Source organism: Acipenser ruthenus, chromosome 14 (genome assembly GCF_902713425.1).
Source record: "Acipenser ruthenus chromosome 14, fAciRut3.2 maternal haplotype, whole genome shotgun sequence".
NCBI lineage: Eukaryota > Metazoa > Chordata > Actinopteri > Acipenseriformes > Acipenseridae > Acipenser > Acipenser ruthenus.
In genome coordinates this window covers 27,303,148-27,319,007 of record NC_081202.1, presented here as the reverse complement: position 1 = coordinate 27,319,007, position 15,860 = coordinate 27,303,148, and the positions used below count along the sequence as shown (strand labels likewise).

Sequence of the window (15,860 nt, the reverse complement as noted above, 5' to 3'; positions counted from 1 at the left end):
ACTGTGAAACAAAGGGTGCAGAAGTAATCAGAGTGGCAGTTCTCCAGTTGTAAAGCTGTTTGATTGCACTCCACTTGAGGGAAAATGTGCTTTTTTTCCCTTCTTCTTTTTATATACACATTTATAGAGATAAGTACTGTCATTACCACAACATTATCCAATTTAACCAAATATATCTGTATCATTACTGTGTATCAATTAAAGCACAATACTTGTATATTTGCTTGTTTGTTTTATAAACTGGATATTAACATAATATAATATTTGATCATATTTGATTTATTAATTCAAAATGTATTTTGTTAATAAAAAAAAAGTGTATTATAAGTGTTTTTCAATGCTTAATAGGCATTTCTATTAAATATATCCAGTCATTGGTAAATGCCTTTAAAATGATAGATTCACTGTTTCAATAATTAACATCATAGAAGCACTGCCTTTAGAATAATTACTTCAAGAATTTACCAGTGCACATCCCAGTGCATCCTTAGTGGTCATTTGCATACAGACCTCATTCAGAAATTCCACCTTGTTAAGGCTTACTCAGAGATTATGGTGTATATTCAGAAGCACTGTTGTTACCTCAAAACAAATACAGCATTCTCATGGAAACAGTACGGTGATACTTTTGATGCACCTCATTTGAAACAATGCCTGTAAAGTAATCAACCCTAGTGTGAACCACAAAACAGTTGTATTTATGCAAATCAGATCCTTGCCTTTTTTTTCATTGTGATCAATACAGGAAAGTAGGTGGCTTAGAAGGTGGCTGAATTGGTAAAACATATCCTGTCTTGAAAGGTCATAGCTTTGGGTTCTTGATAGCTATCACATAATAGAACAATTGAAGGAGATGCAGGCTTGGTCATCCCAAGCAGACCAGGGAGAATGGTAAGCACTTGTGTTTTATATAAATTGGTGCCGTGCTGATCAAGCTGGCCACTGGTCTGTTTGTGTTGTGTGTGTGTGTGTGTTCTGTGGTTGGCTGTTTATGTTCTGTTAATGTTCTGTTTAGGACTGTCAGTTAATCACAGTTAACTTTGGCGATTAACGCGTTCATTCATTTTTTTTAGATAACTTTCTTTTAACGCGTGTTAAACGCCCTCTAACTTGACCCTCTCAGCAAACCGTATTTAATTCCCATAATTAATTCCCTGTGGCACTATTTTAATATACTCGATTGCATGCAACTCATTAAGACTATGGGCCTTATTCATAAATCTACTTGCCGACTGCCGTAATAAAACTAATTTCATTTAAAACTAATGAAAGTCATCCATATTGCTAGTCATAAAATGATCTGAGAATACAGGCGACTGTCGCAAAGCACTTTGTGAATGGGTACACAGTCATTCAAGAACGAAAATCCGCCTCTTTTTGATAACATCATCAGCATTATTAATGTTCCATGGTTGCCGTCGATAGCTGTTGCAAAAAGAAAAACAGAATCCACCGACAGTACTACCGAAACCCGAGTCTGCACCTGCCAGTCACGGGACGTTTGCAAAACCTGATTCCGATGCCCCTATCACATCTGCCAAAAATTCAGGACATTTCATAATTTAAAAAAATACTTTGTATTTTCGTTTTTGTTTGGCAACGCTGGTGAAAACATTTCCATATGCACACATAAGATTTCCATTCTTAACTACAGGACCAAAAAATAAATCAACAAAAAGCACTGTAGGAGGATGTTTGAATAATACTGTAATAATAATAATAATAATAATAATAATAATAATAATAATAATAATAATAATAAGACTACTTTAAATGTTAATCTTAGAAATTCTCAACGTAATTTCGTGAGAGGGAATTATCATGTAATTATGTGATTACAGATTTCCCACCAACTGCATCAGCAGCACTGGTATACTGTATATTGTAACACTCCATGAAAATAAACATGGTCACATAGGCATTCACATAGGCAGTATTTATTTTACACAAGTAAAATAAATAAAAAGAAAAGGACTGCTGTCAGCCGCGGATCATGGCAAATGAATAATAATAATAAAATAACTGTCTATTTCGACAGGCGTTAACCCTTTATAAATAGATCCCTATTACTTGTATCTGTTAGTTCCAGTATCTCAGAATGCAACTAATCTGCTGTACAACCTGCAAGCTGTAAAAATGCCTCCATATCTCAAAATAAATACACTTTCTACAGTTATTCTGCTACAGGAAGCAAGAACAGAACGACAAATGAAACCTGTCAGTTTCGACTGTACTTTATTTTAAAATTCAGGATCTCTGCAAGCCTGTGAATCAAGCTACATCATGTCAGTATGATGCAGAGTGTCCCACTTGAAAGTAACCCTGTAAGTATTTCAGTTAAGCCCCTGTTACACTGGCATGATCTACCTGGGTCAGAACATACCCAGGCAGGACCTGGTGTCATGTGGGTCAGGTATGCGATTTCACACTGCTTTTAATAAGCAGGGTTGACCTGGGTGACAGACGCAAGTAAACAATACTCGTATCAATGCCCCGGAAGCAGCTTGTTACTGACGCTTCCATCCAAGCTTCTCTGGATTGAACCGTCGGCCCAAATGTTGATTAGAGCAAATGTTAATTCATTCCTGCTGCAGTCTGGCTCATGGTGTGTCTCAGTTGCACTTTTTGTCAACGTACTGTACTGTATACTTGGGCAGACAATATGAGATTTTGAGACTCAAATGCAGAAGTGCTAATTTTACTGGATTTCTTTTCAAGGGATTTATAAAGGCTCCATTCAGGGCCCTTTAGAAATCGATGCTCTAAAGGCTTTAGCTCCAGGTAATGCAATTTGATATCACAAGGTGACAGGCATATCTATTCCATGGTAGTATTAGAGTACAGCTTAAAGCAAACACAAAACCTGTTAGCAAGAACTAAACTTGTTTTTTCTTTTCACAAAGAATAGAGTATATCAATAGTGTTTGATTATCTCGCAGGTGCTGTGTTCGTCTCTGAAATCAATTCATCTGGAGGAAATTAAAGCCTGATAACAGAAGCTCAATGTTGAGGGGCATCAGCAACATATGTTTGAGGTTTTCTTTGATCAAATACTTTCAAGCTTGATACCAGCTGGAGTGGGACGTGCAGTAGCAGGACCATGTTCTCTAAAGCAATATTATATATAACTTATGGGAGATAAGGGGAATGTGTTTTGAAAAAAAAACACTGAAGCTGCCAAATTCCCCTGTAAAAATAGTAACCATACTGTAACGACCCTGGGTCTGTTGTAACCGGGTTCGGGGAGGCTCTGTGACCCAGAGTCAAAGGTTCAATTGCAGCAGGTATTCAGGGACATCAGAGACAGGAGAATCACCACAAATCAGAAGCTCAGCTTGCTGCGTGATTGGGACCCGGTTGCAACATTGTTGTCACAAATCAGGGGATAAGATGTTGCAACAATCAAGGGCTCAAGAGCGGGAAGCTGTGCATGCTTGGGATTGGTGGCTGGTGCACTGGGGGTGCTTTCTTTTCTTTGATTATTTGTCACAGTCTGAGTAGCACTACGCTGCTCATCTGTAGTTGTACCCCTGGCTGGTAAAGCAGCACGCTTTACCTGTCAAGTGTAGAGTCCTGGCTTAATAAACCACTGCATTAGAGAACCTGAAATACCTGTGTGAGCCTGCCTTCATTTCCCACGCAACGCTACAATACATCTGATATGCTTCTAATATACAATCACACCCTGCTTTAACCTTTGTTATGTTCTTTCTTATGTTTGCTTATGCCAAATTGAATGGGATGGGGTCATTGAATTCAAGGTTTCTTAAGCTTCAAATGCAACCTCTGAAAACACAAAATAGGACTTAATTAAAGTCTAGAGCAGGGGTGTCAAACTAGGTTCCTGGAGGGCCGCAGTGTCTTCTGGCTTTAGTTCCCTCTCTTCAGGCCTCAAAATGCTTCATAGGTAGTGTACCTAGTGTGCATTTTTAAAACAATCAACTGTAAAAGACCTTGAAAAATATTAAATCTATCTGTTAAGTTGGAATGAAAACCAGAAGACCCTGCGGCCCTCGAGGACTGGAGTTTGACACCCCTGGTCTAGAGCTTTGAAAACATAAGTTGCATATGGTTTTAATATTTATAGATAATTTATCTATAAACATTTTATCTTTACATAATATTAATGTTACCCAGATTCTTCTATATTAATGATTACAATGAATAAGACCACTGTATGATGGAGTGTTTATGGCTTCCAGGATTTGCCCACCCAGGGAGTCAGCAGCAGGAAGGAAGGGCTATTAGTTGAATAACAGGAAGTCTGGCCAAGATTATGACATCCCCAGTACATTCCTCATTGCTCCAGGTTTACCTGTCATCTACCTGGCATTTAGGGATGCAGGCCTTGCTTTCTTAGTATGTATCTGTGAGGACAGGGGTCAGTAGATTCAAACTTGGTTCCAACCCTCTAACTCTTTGTAATAACATTTTACCAAATAGTACCATATCATTTTCAAAACTGTCAACATTAAAAAATATGGCATAGATCAGTATTTTAACTTTGTAAAAACATGCAGATGAGTTGTTAGCAATCCTGATCAGGTTCACCAAAAAAAAAAAATGCTTAAAGGCCACTGAAATAGAAAAAAAAATGTTTCTAGAAATACAAATATCTAATGCTGTATCTAAATACCATTTATTATAACAAATTCTCAAGGAAAATACAATTCTAACAAATGAAAAATGATGAGGCATACCCAAATGTTCATGTAATGCACAGAAGATATCCTACAATGAGCTAACCTGGCTGCATCTGACGGAAGAAGCGTGTTTGCTTGCCTTCCAAAGAGTGTCTTCATTCAAACGACTCCAAAATAAAATCTGTCAACATCAGTCTGATAAAATGTATACTGGTCAGGAGGGGTTGTACTGGGAACAGTTTCCTTTGTATTTATGGGTTTGAAATACATTACCTAATATTTCCACTAAGCAACAGCTGCTTTGTTGTCATTTTCTGTCAAGGGTCAATGTAAATGTCCACACATTATTGGTAATAAGAATTTGAGTGTATCTGCAGATCCTTAAGATATGATTTCACTCAAGTGTAGTAAATGAGCAACATAAATAATCTAGTATATGTTTCCAAGTACAGTGGAACAACCAAGGGGTCATTTTGACCCCATTTAAAAAAAATAATAATAATATTCAAAACTTGATATTAAATCCTCTTACTCTGGTACATTTTTTCTTTATCTTATCTTTATCTATATATATATATATTTTTTTAAGTAACACACACATCTACCCAGAAGGATCAAGAGGTCATTTTGACCCCTCATAATATTCTTGTATTTGAATGGTATTTGGAAATGGCATTTGATGCCAAATGCATTTTTTTCACACAATGAGGATAGCAGCTATAATAAAGGGTCTTACTGCAACACAAGCTGAAAAACATCTAAGACATTGATTCAGATGATGGTGACATATCCTCTAATTTCTAGCAATGGGAATAAGAAAACTAACACACACATTCAGTGCAAGAAAACTAGCTGTCTGTGGTTCATGTGCATCAAAGGAGTTGAACCAGTTCATATGCAAAAAGTCAGACTCTTGAATTAAGAGCCATACTGCATCTATCTGTTCAGTGATAAATCTTTCTTGGGTTTCTTGGTCTTTTTTTTTACTTCATATTTTTGTTATATTCTAGGTGATAGTTATAGTTGAATGTAAAAGAGTACATTACACAATCATTTGTTAAATGTAAATGTTTTGTTTGAATAAATAATAATAAAAAAATTCTAGTCTTTTTTGTCTTAACTGAATTCCTTTTCAGAAGACGCAATGTCAATAGAAGAAAAGCACAGAGCCTGTCAAAATGACCCCTCTGTCCTTCTAGATAGGCACATTTTATGGCTGTCTGGTTTAAAAAAAAGACTGCAATGACACATTCTTCTTCTCAAACCAGTCTTCTTTGGGAGCTCTGTTGACGAACAGGTAATAATAGTTGAAAATTGCTCCCACGAAAATATGACTATTGCCAGAATGTGGACCCTATTCCCAAAATGTTGTGAAAGGTGAAAAGACTCCTGATAATTTTACAAAACTAGAATAAAATAAAATTCCATTGATCCCTCTCTGGTTGTTGTTCATGTGGTTACAGTCATATTAATAAGTGTCAAAAACTAAAACTTGGTAGAAAGTCAAATAGAACCCATGTCCAGAACCCTGGATTGCAAGTTTCCAAGTGAGTCAAAACAACACCAATCTGTTCAAAAGATAGGAGTAATAGTACATACTGAAAAATGTTAAAGAATAAAAGTTAAGATTTGTTTTGGCCAACCAATGTGAAATTTTAAAGATGGATTGGACTTATACATACATGCATTTACCTACATACCTGTGTTTACCACTGACCTTTAAGATAAAAACAAATATTATATTTTCATATATTGCATACCGGAATCTAACATTCCAAGGTATTTAAAGGTATGAACTTGTTTAATGTCTGAGATAAAAGCCTATTTATACTATACTTGGTGTAGATAAAGTCTTGCTGCACTTTTGAACCCTAAATCACATTCATCTAACTTTTGGTTCCACATCGTAGCTTAGGAGGCACTTTGTATATGTATGTATTATGGTCTTTAAAAAATAATTCAATAAAGCACTGTTTAATATTAGATTTCTACTCCACATACAATAACATAATCTGTAAATCATTGAGAGATTATTTATACATGACACGGTAATATAAAGTATTACCAGTAATTGTAGCTCATCATAAACTTATCTAAACAGTGCTTTTAAAAAAAATTGTTTAAGTGATCCCCAACACTTAAACAAACCCCCCCACCAATATATCCAATCCCATTAAACAAAGTGATAAGTGCTGCTTACTAATTAATGATATGCTCCAGTGTTGTACTTATCTAAACTGTAAATGTTAAAGTGTTTAATAATATAACATGGGAAGGCTTGGGTTATGTTTTCTCTGTATTAAGGCCACTGAAACACATTTGCAGAACTTCAGTCACTAAAGAGAAACTTTGACAAGTGAAAGCTTGGTGCACGTGACCCACAACGGAATGAACAGCAGTGGGTGGGGGAATTACCAGTGGGAGACAGATGATTGCATCACTTGCTGGACTGTGAGTTGTGAAATTCCCTTGGCTCAAACAGCGATACAGTTAACAAGGGCAGCACAGCACTGTAGGGAAAGGGCTGAATCAACATTGCGAGTAAAATATTGTTTACTAGCATGGCCTGAAGTCATTTCAGCAACTCATTTAACAGGAGAGCATTTCCATCAAAGTTGTTGTCTTTGACCAGTTTGCAATTCTGTTTTGAAGTGACAGTGTAATTCTTGTTTCTTTTTTTCTCTTTATTGTATCTTTACTGGTCCAGTGAAAAAAACATTATATAGGAAAAGCATTTTTGGAACATTGGTAAATTTATCAGGATCTTGAAACCTGTGATTTTCTTTAAAATAATTATATAGGACAAAATATAACAGAAAAATTGCGGGACAAAATCTTGTGGGACAAAATTAAAAAATACATTGGGTTTTAGTTGACTAGGTGTGTCAGGGCTGTAATTTTAGGGGTGGGTTTGTAAATAGAATGTGTTTAATTTGTATAATTTGAACATTTTTGTAAATTAAAGTGTGTGCTAGATATGGCAGGGCTGGGAGGTTAGACCTAATTTCCTGCCTAATTAAACCTAATGTTCATCAGGTGGCCAGGTGACTTTGATTAATTGATTATCAATTAATCCTGGCCACATGCCTTTAAAAAGGGGCTGAAAAGCCAGTTTCTTTGGTCTTTTGTAAGCCTGGAGGTGGCTGGGAAGAATCTTTATGACTGTGTGTTGAACGAGGGTGAGCTACAAATGATCACTGCATGTTTTACCGGGATCTTAGGAATGTAGAAAAGGGATTCATTTAGGGGACTGTAATCTCACCAGTTTATTTAGATAGTGCAGGGAGAAGGTTCCTGGAGCAGGGCCTCCCTTTTAGTGGGAGCAGTGCACGGCTTGAGCTTGGCCACCTTTTGTTTATTAGTTGTTTTCCCACTGTGTTTTGTACTGTATTCATGTACATGTGTGTATATATGTCCTTCTGCACTAGGGATATAATTGTTTGTACCAAAGTGGTGGCTACCAACTGCTGGAACTGCCTGCAGTATTTGTGAATAAATGAAACCTGGATGCCTAAGCATCATTCTCAACATTGGAACCCTCTCTCTTGTGTCTCAGCAGATACCTGCACGTAACAGAACACCCTTGTTACACTAGGGTAATTGACTGCATTTAAAAGCCTGCTGGGTTTCTATAAAGGAGAGCAACCTTCAAGTACTAGTCTTGCAAATAAAATGGTTTACAAACTAATGTGTCATGCTTTTTTAAATTATATTTAGGAATTGATAAATAACAATATGTAGCTGACTGAATGCAGTAGAGAAGGGAATATGGGTATATCATGCTAAAGCATGCAAGTATTTAATGATTTAGGCTATTAGTAAATGCTTTCCTGTTATGTGTTTTAGTGATATTTTGAGAATTGTTGGCACCAGCAAATGTTTAAGGAAGCTTAGGGTTTATAATAAAAAATAATAGTTTTTGAAGTATATATTTGAAACGCATTGTGTTTATTTTAGTCTGAGAACTCACAGTTGGTGTACATTTAAGTTGCCTTTTTTGTTGCTGCCTTGTCACGCTGGAAACTGTTGTGGCAGCTGTTTTAACATCATCATATGAGCTATGTGTATTAATGACAGGGAATGAATGCACTACACTGGTGCAATATCTGAATAAAGAGGGGTCATTTTCCACATGTTACTGTAACTGCATACATGAGCTGTATATAAAAAAAAATATATGGTTCCTTTGGAGTAACATGTTTAGGGTAACCTCACTCATTTAACAGAGTTGTCCTGACAGATTTTCTTTTCAGCATAAAACGCCCATTCAAGTCCAACATTTAATCTCCTTGATTTGTAGCAAAGAGAAATTATCTTAAACCCAGTCTTTAATTGCTAGTTTTCTCTGGATTAGGATGCAGACCGAGCTATCAATGACTAACTTAAAGGGAGGTAGAGATTTGGAAAATAAAAACAGAAGTTCAAGCCCAAGTTAAGATTGAGAAAATAGACCAAGATATACCAGGAACCTGCAATGCCCAAGAGGCCAATGCAAACTAAGTTGTGAAATAATCCTGGCTCGGCTCAAAGAACAATAGTTGACCAGGGCAGCACTACACTGTAGGGCAAGGGCAAAATCAACATTGCAAGTAAACGATTTTAACCCTGATTTAACACAAGACTGACCATAGCATCACCGTCATTGCAGCATAAAATATTCAAAAACCTATTACAGGCCTAATGCATACATTTGATTATTTTAACCAGTGTGATATTGTTTACAAGGCTGACCTCTCCTTTTTTTTCTTTTAAATCCTTGAACATCAGTGAAATGGAGCTGTCTGGTTTCTATGAGGGTCCTGCCAGGAGTCTTGCAGCTAAATCTACTGTGGTAGCAACGATCAAATGTAAACATTCAAGCATTTACATGCAATTACATGGTAAGTCAAACAAATGACTTAGATTCGAAATGATTGAGGCTGGTGGAAAACTCTTCTGAAATAGGAAACAAATTACAAAAAATGGGGTCACTTTAAATTTAACAAATTACCAAACACATACGTCCACTAAAACTACTGCAAAAAATTATGTAGGATATATTGAAACAGAAATAAGCAAAACAGAACAATACCAAACAAATCTATCATAAGTTTACAATGTTTGAATGAAGGCACAACACAATGTATTGATCTGCATCCTAATTAATTGTAATGTAATTCTTCTCAATCTTATATTGGTCCAGCCCTAGATGTCACTTCAACTACCTATTTAGCTTTCAAAGCTTCTTTCATTACAAGATATTAGATTTTATTTTATTTTTAAAATTATCACCAGCACATTGATTCATACCATAAGTTTTCTGAGAAATTTAAAAGGGATGTGATGGTAAACTCTATTTGGTTTGCCTGGTCTTTTTATAATGATGCTCACAATACAGGCAGAAGTAAAGTGTCTACAGTACAACAAACAAACCTTTTTTTCACAACTGGATTTACTTGCCATCTTTTCCTATTTCACTATTTCCACAGCCGGCTGTTGCAGTGCCAGTAACCATATTTACTGCAGGGGTTTATCAAGGATAAGGTGACTACATTACTTGAGTAATGTGATCTATTAGGCATCTACTGCTGTCCTCTAGACATAGAGATGATATCATACAGTGAATAGAACAGAGTGACTCATACTTATTGGTGAGCCTTGCCACAAGTCTCTTTAACATGCTTAGGTTGTCTTGTAATGAAGTCCCCATCTGGCATGCCGGTTTTCCATTGTCATGAAGGACTGACAACTAATATTTAAAAATATATTTTCTGACTTATGAAGATCTTTTGGTGGTTTGCATTTATTTTTTTGTAACTAATTTGGAATAGGGTGACTAACTTCCTGGTACTTAATTGTGGTCTGATAACTGACCTATAGGCACCAGGAATCGGTAAAAACATAAATTTGTGTGTTAATCTCGGTGGGGGGGGGGGGGGATAGATACAGAAAAGTGCATTCAGCCACAGCGGTGTCCTAGCGCTAGCAGCTACACAGTCTACAGGTTTTCACCCCCCTTTCAATACACCCATTGAGCCAGTTCCTGCTCTTGTGGTGAATTGGTCTAGTGGTGAAAAGTTCACTTTCCCGGCAGTTTACCAGCTGTCCTTGCATTTCATTATCCGTTAAAAGAGCATTGAGGGCATTTATTATTATTATTATTATTATTATTATTTTATTATTATTATTATTATTATTTATTTCTTAGCAGACACCCTTATCCAGGGCAACTTACAATTGTTACAAGATATCGCATTATTTTTACATACATTTGCCCATTTATACAGTTGGGTTTTTACTGGAGCAATCTAGGTAAAGTACCTTGCTCAAGGGTACAGCAGGAGTGTCCTCCACCTGGGATTGAACCCACAACCCTCCAGTCAAGAGTCCAAAGCTCTAACCACTACTCCACACTGCTGCCCATTGCTTAGGATAGGAGGGCCTGAGCCCAGTTGAGTTTGGAAGGGACCCTGGGGTTGTTTACAAGTAGAACATTCTTCTGCATTGTCCTTGCCATCTAACTTGCCAAATCTATTCGCTCCCACCCCTTCCGCCGAAATCTGAAAACCTAGCACACCCGCCTTTGTTTTCCTAAACTGTTTATGCTGGCAGAACATGAACTTCAAACTGCTGGTATTGTTAGATTGCAAACATGTTGGCCTTTACTAGTTTTGTTTAATGGCCTTGTTGTCATAGATAGCAGCAGGTACATTGTTCTCAAACACCCTCATTATAATCCAAACCATAAAAATGTGGTGCCAGAGATATACTTTACATTGTTTTACATTGGGGTTACTTAGTTCTTTGAATTAAGTTGGATGAAGACTGTTTTGATAAGAATGTATGTTTTTGTTAAGGTTACACTAACATTCATGAAAGCACATCTAGAATTCAGAACTTAAACCTGTTTTGAGGTCAGATCAGGTCTCCAGAGTACCTCACAGGCCTTCTGGCTCAAAGAGTAAACATTACATATTCATTTTCTGTTTTAAGGGAGATTTAATCGTGTGTTGGGAGGGTGTTCTGAGGGTGGGTAGGTGTAGCTCAAAGTTAAGCGCCACTCAGATTATTAACTCGAGTCCAATAGGTCAAGAACAAAAAACAAAACAAAAAATCTCGGTGGTCAGATAAGAAATAATTTTGAAAAAGCTGCCAAACAATTTATTTCCTTTTTCATTAACTATGTTATGCAATGCAACATGGGTAAAGCAATACACATAGAATTTTAGCATCATGTGAAACGGGCAACTGTACACACTTTACAGGGAAATGAGGTCCCTAAAATGGATGCCTGTCACTGAGAGAGTGAGTCACCATGATTGGTTGAAAAATATATACAGTAGAATTAAAGCAGCAGGTATAGTAGCCAATATTCTGATTGGCTAATTAGTGAACATATAAAAAGGATAGTTTCACAAATAAAATCAGTTTTTGCACATATAAAAGTAAATGTATAGCCTAGTGGCAGTTTTATTCAACTTGGTAATGGATATTGTATACTTATAAGTGAATTGGATTTATTATTATTATTATTTATTTCTTAGCAGACACCCTTATCCAGGGCGACTGGATAAGGGCGATATAGAGTATATTATCATTATTTTCTACATTTAGAAGTAGTTTGTAAATGCAACATTCAATTCACAACTTTAATTAATTGGTGGAAAGTACATATTGAATACAATTATAAAGTTTACTGAAAATATTTATGAACAAGTATTGCTTTGTTTTGACTGCCATAACTGTGACCTTTTTAATATGGTAGTTTTGTCCGTGACCAGCAAAGATTACAATAGCTGCTTTCCTGTTTGTCAGTCAGCTCGCAGGTGTTGCTACTAAATAAACTATCTAGACCTCCATTCCAAGGCTGAAACCAAGCATAATAGAGAAAAGAATGAGTGTATTATAACGTTATATAATCCCATCAAGGTTATCCTCATCAGATCCCCTGGATGGAATTAGAGGTAAACACTTCCTGTAATATGTTTATTTATTTTTTTACCATATATACACTACTGTCTCTTTAAAGAAAGACTGTCAATTATGTAAGGGAGGAGGCATAGCCAGTTGCATGTGTAGACAGTAGAGAGCCAATCATAAGAATGCAGTTCCGTAAAAAATGTTTACATTATTAAATGTTATATATGACATTTTGTGTGTGATATATATATATATATATATATATATATATATATATATATATATATAAATGGGTTGCAGTGCATTACAGGAAAATATTGAATCGAGAGTTTGCGACAAACGTACAGAACCACGAGATGAAATATTTTCTTGAAGTGCTATATTATCAAATATGATGTTCAATATAGACGACTGGAACACAATAGATGTTAAAACAGGTTAAAGCTTTTTAATTATGTATCCAAAACTCATTTGCATTTTGTAAAAATAATACTATGAAACAATGTGTTGCAGTTTCAGTTCCTGTCTGCGGCTATGGAAATTTAGTTTATTTAAGACAAGCCAGTGGCTCTTGAAGGTGTTCTACTTTATACCCCTTGGGGGGGGGGGGGGGGCGGCGAAATCTTACTGTATCTATTTTGTTAAAAAAAAAAAAAAAAAAAAAAAGAAGAATTTTATAGTATCCCTGTGGCAGGGTACTCCTGCCCCTGTGTGTATTTTGTTGTATTATTATTATTATTATTATTATTATTATTATTTAAAGTCTGCAGGGAAGGGTTAATTACCTTCCAGACAGGCTTGGGGCATTGTAACATTCACTCTCTTTGTTTCTTTTTTTGGGGGGGTGGGGTTAATACTGCTTGATTTACCTATTGTTTATAACAGTAGAAATGCCTGGGTGGACCTTCTACCCTTTCAAAACCTGTTACCATTTTTATTTCCTTCCTTTGCCAAAGCTTAAATCACTTTGCAAGCCCATTGAAAAACAACACTCCTTAAACAACACTATGGTGTTGGTGCCTCCTGTTAACTTTACTACAGCATGGATTTACCTTCAAATGTTCACCTTCTGAGTGCACATTGAGCAAACTTCTTTTACTGCCCAACAATGGCCTTTCTGCCTTTTTTTAAAAAAATTGCGCAACATCTCCTTTGTCAATATTTACGCAGCCTGCCTGTATCAGCTTAGAATTGCCTGAAAAAAGTGCATGTGACCGTTTAACCATTTTGCAATCGAAATCAGACAGTGCCAACTGATAATGACAAATACGTGCTTTAATGCCACACTAACAGCTGCCCTTTCAGTGTGTGCATTGTGGATACAGCCATTTCAGAGATATCAGTGTAAACCGTGGTCCAAAAATATCCCTTCTACTGCTCAGTCAGTGGAAAATATTGAATGCAACTGGCCCCCAAAGACACAGATAAGGGCTCTATCTCTCTCACATTAGGTGAATATGAAGTTATGTGTAACAAAATTAGGCATGCCTGACACAGTCTCCCTAAATAGCAGTTAAGGGAACAAAATGAGATTTAAAACCCAATTTTGTTTTCCTTTTGGCACTGTGCAGTTGCTGATGTGTGTGTATGCTGTTTCTGTGCTTGTCAACCTTGACATAGATGGCAAGATAAATTTATTTCAAACTTCCATTTTCTTTTTTTTAACAGAGTGTCTCATTATTTTACCTCTGATTTTCTCCACAATTTAGACTCTGCAATTATGTTCTCTCACCGCAGCAATTCCCCACACAACTCAGGAGACCTGAAGGTCAGTGGGCATCCTCCGATACCACGACCAAGCCAACTGCCTCTTTTACATCCAGAAATTTGAGAGTGGATTTCGGTGAGCTACCAGGTGCCTGGCCAGTCGTCAGCTGTAGCTCGCTGACGAGAAAGGACAAATAGCCAAGCCCATGCTCCCTCTGGAATCCCCAGTGAAGACTGGTGATTCAGCCGGGACTTGAACCTGCGCTCCCCTGACTGTATGACTCGCTCTTCACACCATCTGGCCCTTTTACCAGATGACCCACTTGGGGTTCCCTGAATATACATGTTCTACTTGATGTATACAATATTCTGTATATTTATTGTTAAAGATGAGAATTAAGGTAATTAAAGTAATTCTGCAGTTAGCGAACACAAACACCCTAAGTAAAAGCACAACTATCCATTAGTATGTTACGGTAATAGTCAGAATATTGGGAAATCTTAAGATTTACTGGTAAATGACTGAAATAAACATCATGCTTTATTTCGAACATTTACCAGTAAATCTCAACAATAACTAAGTGGCTTTGGCTAATGACCAAATGTCTTTATAAAAGTGAAATGATAACGCTTTACTTCAGACATTAACTGGTAAATCTCAACAATAACCAAATGGCTCTGGCCAATGACCGGATGTTTCGCTTTTGCGCATTGTAAGGCTCAAGAGTCCTGTGTAACTCCAGGTACCACAAAAGCATACCATGCTGCCATAAGTAAATATATGTTGACATTTACCGCTAAAACTTAACATTGACCAGATGAGATATATAATGAAATGTCATACAGTATAAATTCAGTATAATTTGTGACTTGCAATACAGCAAGCCACAAATGAAGTGATTCTAGAAGTTTCCAATATGTGGATCTATGAAGTGTATTTATTTTGCTAGCTTTTCTTGTACTGGCTTCACAGGATGCTACACATACTAAGAAACAGTAACAAAAATAAACCCAAAATTCAGATTTTAATGTAGGACTATTCTACTCTATAAGAATTTAGCTGGAAAATAAACCTAAATTGCTTTTCCTATTCCGTCATTGCAAACCAAGCAATGTTCTCAATATCCGACTTAAAGTCTACAGTTCAAGGCTTATAGAGTAGGCACAGTAGTAATTATGAGAAATATGATGGCATGTAGCTCTGTTCCTTTATTGTTCGACGTAAATAGGCCAATAGGAAACATATGTCTGAGAAATGTTATAAAGCAGTGCCCAAAGATGAACAGCTGCTAATGCACCGAAACTCAAAACCATCTGGGACTGATTTGAAAGCCTGTCCTAATGCCTACTACCCCTGTAAAAGTGCTTTAAGGTAGGACTGAAAATTACAGTTAACGGCTACTCGTACAAATAGCCACTGTTTCTGTTCATATAAAGGAGCCCTTCTGTAAAATGGCCTGATTCTTTTCAGTTTGGTTAATATTTATATGTCTGAGTTACATATACATGTGTGTGTGTGTGTGTGTGTGTGTATATATATATATATATATATATATATATATATATATATATATATATATATATAAACAACTCCTGCCACACTCCCTCTCA

The 15,860-nt window shown here is 36.5% G+C and overlaps 1 long non-coding RNA gene across 2 annotated transcripts; it reads left to right on the top strand.

Annotated features, from left to right (window-relative positions):
• Nucleotides 1-7,774: 7,774 nt before the first annotated feature.
• LOC131697445 (uncharacterized) lies at nt 7,775-14,637 on the top strand. 2 transcript variants are annotated; one of them, XR_009307283.1, is made up of 4 exons: nt 7,775-7,822; nt 8,203-8,239; nt 9,411-9,523; nt 14,252-14,637. It is a non-coding gene; the product is annotated as an uncharacterized LOC131697445 (long non-coding RNA). The 2 variants fall into 2 exon arrangements; XR_009307284.1 differs by lacking the exon at nt 8,203-8,239.
• The last annotated feature ends 1,223 nt before the right edge of the window (nt 14,638-15,860 follow it).